Raw genomic sequence first — 7,611 nt, 5'->3', positions numbered from 1 at the left:
GGAATAAAACACAGGATTTGTCACCGAGTCCACCTACCAATCAGGCCAAGCTCTCCTCACTTGCACACAAATGGGAACGCTTACAAATGTCGGCACTTGACAGGAACCACTCCACCCACGATCAAACGTGGAGGTAAATACGCCCGTACGTTTCTACTGATAGAACTACAATGTACAAGCAGTTGTAAATACGCAGGCAGCCAACCTCACCTGTACTCGGCACACAGACAACTCCACACGGAAGCGTGGGGCGCGACGTGTCAGCAGCAAACAAGTGTCAGTCTGCAGCTCACCTCGGCTTTTATACTGAGCCCCCTCTGGCGCTATTGGCCCACTTGTAATCATCCTACCAGCAGGTGCAGCCTCCACCCTCTTCCTGCCACACATAAATGGTTTTAATTTGCAAAACGACATTATGTATCTGAAAAAAAAAATATTGTGTGGGCAAAAAATCCTGTAAAGCACATATGTGCAACCTCAGTTAAAATTGGTCTTATAGGTGTCCCTGTGTCATCCTGAAGTGAGAGAAGTACCTGGTAAAGTATTGTTTATGTAATCTGAAAGATTTTTTTGCATGTCAAATGTCAGCAATTTTGATTGAGGTAGCACATGTGGTTTACAGAATTTTTTGCCAACATAATATGTTTTAATTTATTTTCAGATACATGATTTCCTTTAGCAAATCAATTAACACAAAGTTTTACATTTTTAAAGCCGCAGGAGAGAAACATGAATCAAACATAAACTGGAGGTCCGCTTTTATTTTGAAAAGCCTGCCTGGGGTCCAATCAGAAACTGAAATTTTAAGTTAACTTCTGTTGCAATCAAACTCTGTCAGAGTTTGATAGTACGTGCAAGAGAGTTTGACTGTGAATGTAAGAGAGTTTGATAGTTTTGGCCCATGGGGCCTCTCATATAAAACTGTTATGTTTGAAGCCTTAGCTTTAATCAGTCAAACCCATTTGCTCAGGAATAAATTTAATTCTTTAGTGAACCAAAAACATTTACAGCTATTACCAGACTTAATATCTGTGTTTCACCTCCACTCATAGAGGAAAACTAGCGGGAGATTTTAAAACGATTTGCCGGGAGACATGGGTTCTCTCTCGGTGTACCGAACCTGGAGCGCCCGGCCAGCTGACAGCTGGCGAGGGGAGCTGGCTGTTAATGCAGCGGGAGCACACATCTTCGAAAACGTCGGAGCAATATTGTAATTAAGTGATTTATTGATGAACCGAGCAGATATTTCAGATCTATACATCTACATTCTCGCCTAAAAACATTGTAAAAAATCATTTAGTGTAATTTTAAATGTAATACAGAAAAAATAATTTTGCCGCCATTGCTGCTTTTCTGAACACCCACTTTAAAGGATGCAGAGCCTAAATGTGGGCACAGCTGTTTTTTGTTCGACTCCCTCTAGTGGTCTGGAGCACTTCCGTTTTCAGCGCTTTTTGTTTCCATCTTTTCTTTTGTTTGCTGCATTTCATTTGTGGTTGTAGTCATTTTTCTTTGCGTCTCTTTTTTTTGCTTGCTTTTTTTGCATTTCATTTGCTTTTTGTTTGCGTCATCTCTTCTTGTTTGCTGCATTTCATTTGTTTGCGTCTCTTTTTTTGTTTGCATGTTTTCTCTGTTGCTGCGCATTTGTACCTGTTGGCCACTGTAAGAATGGCATTCTGGAGGTTTTCCAGTCAGGTTTTAAAACTCTTCATAGCACAGAATCTGCTTTAATAAGAGTTTTTAATGACATCCTTCTTGCATGCGATTCTGGTCACCATGTTGTTCTGATTTTACTTGACCTAACTGCTGCCTTTGGTACAGTAGACCACGACATTTTAATATTGCGATTACACCACGTTGTAGGTATTGGTGGCACTGTTCTTAAATGGTTCAGGTCTTACCTGAAGGACAGAACATTTTCAGTGAATATTAGTGACTCCGAATCATCTGCTGCTTCAATGCCATATGGTGTCCCGCAGGGCTCAATTCTGGGCCCACTGCTTTTCTCTCTGTATTTACTGCCTCTGGGTTCTGTCCTCAGGAAACATGGGATTTCATTTCATTGTTATGCTGATAATTGCCAGATTTATTTGCCCCTGAAGCAGAAGGATGTACATTCCATCAAACATCTCCTGGCATGTCCAGGTGATATTAAAGCTTGATTGGCCTTGAACTTTTTACATTTTAATGAAAAGAAAACAGAGGTGATGGTGTTTGGACCCAGTGGCTTCTGTGAGTCCTCCTGGTAACACTTTATTTGAAGGGGGGTGAATAAGACTGTCATGACACTGTCATAAACATGACATAACACCTGTCATGAACATCAATAAGTCTTCATGAATATTTATGACTGTTGTCATAAAGCGTCATTCGGTAAATCATGACACTTTTAATACAAAGTTGACATTATTCAAAATGTCTTTGTTATGACAACTTGTCAATAACCAAGAAATCATTACTGACATAAATTTGTTATAAAAGTATTACCGATTAAACTTTAAAAATTAGCTTTATGTAGTAATATTATATAGCTCTGCCATGTTGTTTAGTCTTACTTTAGTTAATATTAATGACACTTAATGACTTTGTCATAACTGATGTTACTTGTTTCCCTTTACTTGAGGTAAGAGTTATATTAATGACACTGTAATAACACTTAATGACGTATTCATAACTGGTGCTACTTGTTCCACTTTAGTTGATGTAAAAAGAAATTGTTAATGAGTCTGTTATTAAATCATTTGACCGTGTAATAAAGCTTAATGAAATATTTATTGCTTGTCCTACTTGCTTTGCTTTATTTCAGGGAGTGGAAATATTAATCATTGTTTTGTTAAAGCTTTTGCAAGTGTAATAATTAAATCATTATGACTACTATTATGACAAATTTATGTTAGATCATGATTTCTTGGTTAATGACAAGTTGTCATAACAAAGACATTTTGAATAATGTCAACTTTGTATTAAAAGTGTCATAATTTACCGAATGACTCTTTATGACAACAGTCATAAATATTCATGAAGGCTTATTCATGTTCATGACAGGTGTCATGTTTATGACAATGTCATGACAGTCTTATTCATCCCCCTTCAAATAAAGTGTTACCGTCCTCCTCTGTTGACCTGGGACCCTTGGAGGTTTATTTTAAACCTGTTATTACTAATCTTGGTTTTAAGGTGGACGGTGATTTCAAATTGGACGGCCAAATCAGAGCTGCGGTTAAGTCCAGCTTTTATCATTTAAGGATCAGTGAAATCTTTTCTTTCCAGGCAGCATTTTGAAACGGTGATCCACGCTTTTATTTCGACTCGATTGGATTACTGTAACTCACTTTATCTGGGAGTCAGTAAATCGCTGCTCTCACGTCTGCAGCTGGTTCAGAATGCTGCTGCACGACTTTTGACAGGAACTCGAGAGAGAGAACATGTGACCCCTGTCCTGGCCTCACTTCACTGGCTGCCTGTATATTTTAGGATTCATTTTAAAATTCTTATGTTTGTTTTTAAATCACTGCATAATTTTGCCCCGACTTACCTCTCTGAGCTTCTTCACCCCTACATACCCTATTGGTCTCCAAGGTCCACAGATCAGCTGCTCTTGGAGGTACCGAGATCAAGAAGGAAGCTCAGAGGGGACAGGGCTTTCTCTGTTATGGGTCCTAAGTTATGGAACGACTTGCCTTTGCAGGTCAGAGAGGCCCCTTCACTGTCCACTTTTAAAGCTCGTCTTAAAACCCATCTATCTTACTTGGCTTTCAACTCCAGTGGGATCTAGTTTTAAATTGTATGTTTTTAAACTGTAAGAGTTGTTTTTTTTATTGTTATGTTGTGTTTTAATGTACAGCACTTTGTATCAGCTGTGGTTGTTTTAAAGTGCTTTATAAATAAAGTTGGTATGGTACAGTTAGATTGTTTTGTTACCCTAACTGCAATCTGATGCTGTGAGTTTAATCTTTAAGTTTGAGCTCCGTTTGTTCACAAATACAATTTAGTAAATTGTAATCATAACTGATTGCTTTTTAGGTTGGCCAATTAAACTACTCCCAACACATCTGTTAGAGGTGCTGATGTTTTTAGCAACGAAAGGGGCCCCTAAGTCAGATTCTGCTCCAGGCCTCATACAGCCTTGGACCGGCCCTGCATGATGAGGTAATCTGCTGCACTACACAGAGATGAGCAACAAACGGGAGATTTAATTCAATGCTGCTAATGTCGCTTTAGTAGCTCTTCCATTTCGTGTCTGAGTTTTTAATAAGCGTCACAGAAACTATTCTGGTTGGTCGAGTTTATGGGACGAGTTTCTCAGATGGCCGCGCACATCAACTCTGTCTGACTAAGTGGACAAAGCATTTGATACGATTTGATGCATTGTGTAACCGGAAAAATAATACTATAATAATATAAAATCAGCGTGATGCGTTACAGACAGGAGAGCGCGAAAGCTCCTCACCAGGCTGAACCTGCATGATCAGGTTAGCGCTAGTTCGTTAACTAATACACCGGCCAACCAGGAACACATAGATAAACTTCATCAGTGCAGGCAGAGCCGGTGTTCTGACTATCTGTCATACCCATCAATCCAGCATACTTTATGGTAATACGCATGCGCACATCGATGTTACGTCACATACTGCTTACTCAGCAGATTTCTTATAAATCCGTCATACCTGTGTGTTATGTTTCTCAGACGTTTACGGTAAATTTTATTTAATCAAGCTGCTATGTTAAGCAAACATATTAACATAAATGACTTTTGCTGTTTCCAGTATCTTTACCAAACTGTAAACAAGACATTAGTCCGGTTTAGCGTCACTATTACTACAAATACTGTTTGACTACAAATTTGGTCTCCCACGGGATATTTTGTCCGTATAGCTAATCTACCTTTTTAATATTTCAATATTTCTTTAGAAAACTGCATGGAATATGTCCTAAAAAAAAAGCATGAAATAATGCTGAATGCTGACCGAAGCTGTTAGGCAACAAGCAGAACAACACCTCTTTCTGGACACTGCGTGGAAATAACTAGATTTTTCTTATTTTAATTTTTTTATTTACCGCAAATTTCCGAGAAATAAAACACACAAAATGAAACTTATACAGGTATGACGGATTTATAAGAAACGTAACATCGATGTGCGCATGCGCATTACCATGAGGTATGCTGGATTGACGAGGTATGGCAGATATAACACCGGCTTTAAATGCATAAACTATAAACCTATCTTCTATAAACATATATTTTAGGAATAAATCTGCTCTGGCAGTGAAGCGCTCAGAACAGCAGAGATGCTTGCAATCCAGCTTAAAACAGAAAGAAAACAAAAAAACAACGTTTTTTTTTTTTTTTTTGTAATTATTATTTTCCTAAAAATATACACAAGAAAGGCTTAGTCTGACGGTGGCGCTAGTAAAGGAAGGCGGGCCACCAGGCCTATAATACACTGGGGGAAACCCTGAACTTAATTCTTAAACTAACTGTGTGTGTCTTAGTTACTTTTTGTTAAATTTGTGAGTAGATGTTTCCCTTCTGCCTTCTCAAGTGTGTCAGTCTGGTCTGATTAGCCAGTGTTTAAGCCTTTTGAGCACTTATGAGGGTTTGCTAAGTTAAATCATGATTTAACATAGCTTGAGTCTGGTTTTCTTTTTTTGACCTCTTTTAAGGGCCTTGTAATAATTGTTTGAATTTTGTTACTTTGGGAATAAAACCAATTTTCTTTGAAAAACTACTGCTGTGTCCTCAGGTTTTACCAGTTCGGTCCCTCACACAACCTGATCCAATTTATCCTTCATGAAAATAAATATTCAGTTAAAATTGTTGCTGTCAACAAGGTCACTACAGACACTAAAAATTATCACTTTTTATTTACTTTTTAAAAAAAATCAAACTCTACATTTATATTACATGAAAAAGCCAATCTCATGTTTTGGTCTCATGTCATACTTCTTACTTTTACATCAACAAAATGTTTGAAGACAGTGTGACTGGAAATTAATATTGGATTACTTACACCTGTGGAAAATGCTGTAATCTATGTCAGTTTAATTCATAAACAGTGCACTGTAATACTTATTTTATTGCTGTTATACTTGGACAAGGCAAAACTGCATCAGGTTTTTATCCAAGAAGTTGGCGGTCTTCACCCTCTCTGAGGGTTTGAAAACCATCCTGGTTAGGCAAGAATCCCCACTGACACCCCAATGACTCTATCCATTGATTGGCTGTGATGCATCCCTAAATGAAGCTTCTTTATCACGGCACAATGATCCTGATGATTTCTCCATTGGAACAGTTGCATTTCTCTGACATGTACATTTCCTGATCCTTTGTCGGCTTGGACCTGCTGTGGACAGCCTCCAGCGTCACTGTGTCTATGAAGTAGTCCGCGATTATTCTTGGGTTCCTGTTAATAACTTTCCATCCACATTATGTGACGAATAAATCAGTCAATACAACCATTAACTGCAATGCCATCCAGCTTTAGTTGATCATAAATATATTTAGTCCACAGTGCGTTTCACCCTCTGCCATTGTACTGATGATGCCGGAGATATCATGCAAGCCATAGTTCCATTCCATCTAGATCAATGATAATGGTCATCAAATCGTGATGACCATCATCAATGCTTCCTGAGAAACAACAAAATCTGTCAAGGCCATGAAGATATAACCACCTAAATCCTTGCAGTTGACCAATACCAAGTCTTTGTCTGCATAGAAGCAATTTTTTTCCCAATTTTTTACATGTGGTTCTTTCTGCAAAACACGGTGTCATTTGCACAATAATTTCACCAAAAAGAGCTAAGCCAGTGAGTCTTAAGAATGTATGCTCCAGCCTCCTGGATGAGGACTGCCAGCTACAGTCAAAATATATGCATTTTGGGTCTGGTTGAAGCTGAGTTCTGCTCTTGGCTACACTTCAAGAGGTACACAGGAAGAAAATTTTGCCATTACTGAATTACACAGAGCCAATCGATTGCTAGCTCCCAGACTGACTGAAGGGCAGCAGCCATGAGCAGTTACTACTATCACTACCAGAAGAAGGAGCAACTCTTCAGAAGAGCATGGTGCAGGAGGAGGTTTGCTTACAACGGTCTTTACTATTTAAGAAGGAGTTTAGGTTTCCAGAGTTAGATTCTCTAACTTTTTTCTCCTTAAGTCTACATGTGCTGTACTGTATATGTTTGTTTCCTGATTCAGCTTTTCAATTAATCTGATGCTTTTTAACACTTTTCAGTGGACCCACAGAGGTATGAAAGGGTAATCAGAAAACAAGAAAAATACCGATTAAAAAGTTTTATTACAATGTAGTTTTGTGCAAATATCTTTTTTGTTTGATTATTTTTCACCTTAAGTTGGTGAGGTCTACATGAATGGAGGATAGACCGCAGCTCCTGAACTTTTCCAATAGTGCCATCACATATGTTCTGATCAAAAGGACACAGAACCTTTGGGTATCTTGCCACATTTCTGTTAGTCAGTGTGTGTTTCTGTATGTTTGTGCGCATGTTCATGTGTGGTTGTGTGAAAGTATATTTTTTATTTCATGATAATATCTGTCATTCCCTAGTTGTGATAGTCGTGGTGAAGCTTCATCCCCACCCCCACCA

This window comes from Poecilia mexicana, unplaced genomic scaffold (genome assembly GCF_051168715.1).
Source record: "Poecilia mexicana isolate PSO_F unplaced genomic scaffold, ASM5116871v1 scaffold_3, whole genome shotgun sequence".
Taxonomy (NCBI): Eukaryota; Metazoa; Chordata; class Actinopteri; order Cyprinodontiformes; family Poeciliidae; genus Poecilia; species Poecilia mexicana.
This window is presented reverse-complemented; position numbering follows the sequence as displayed.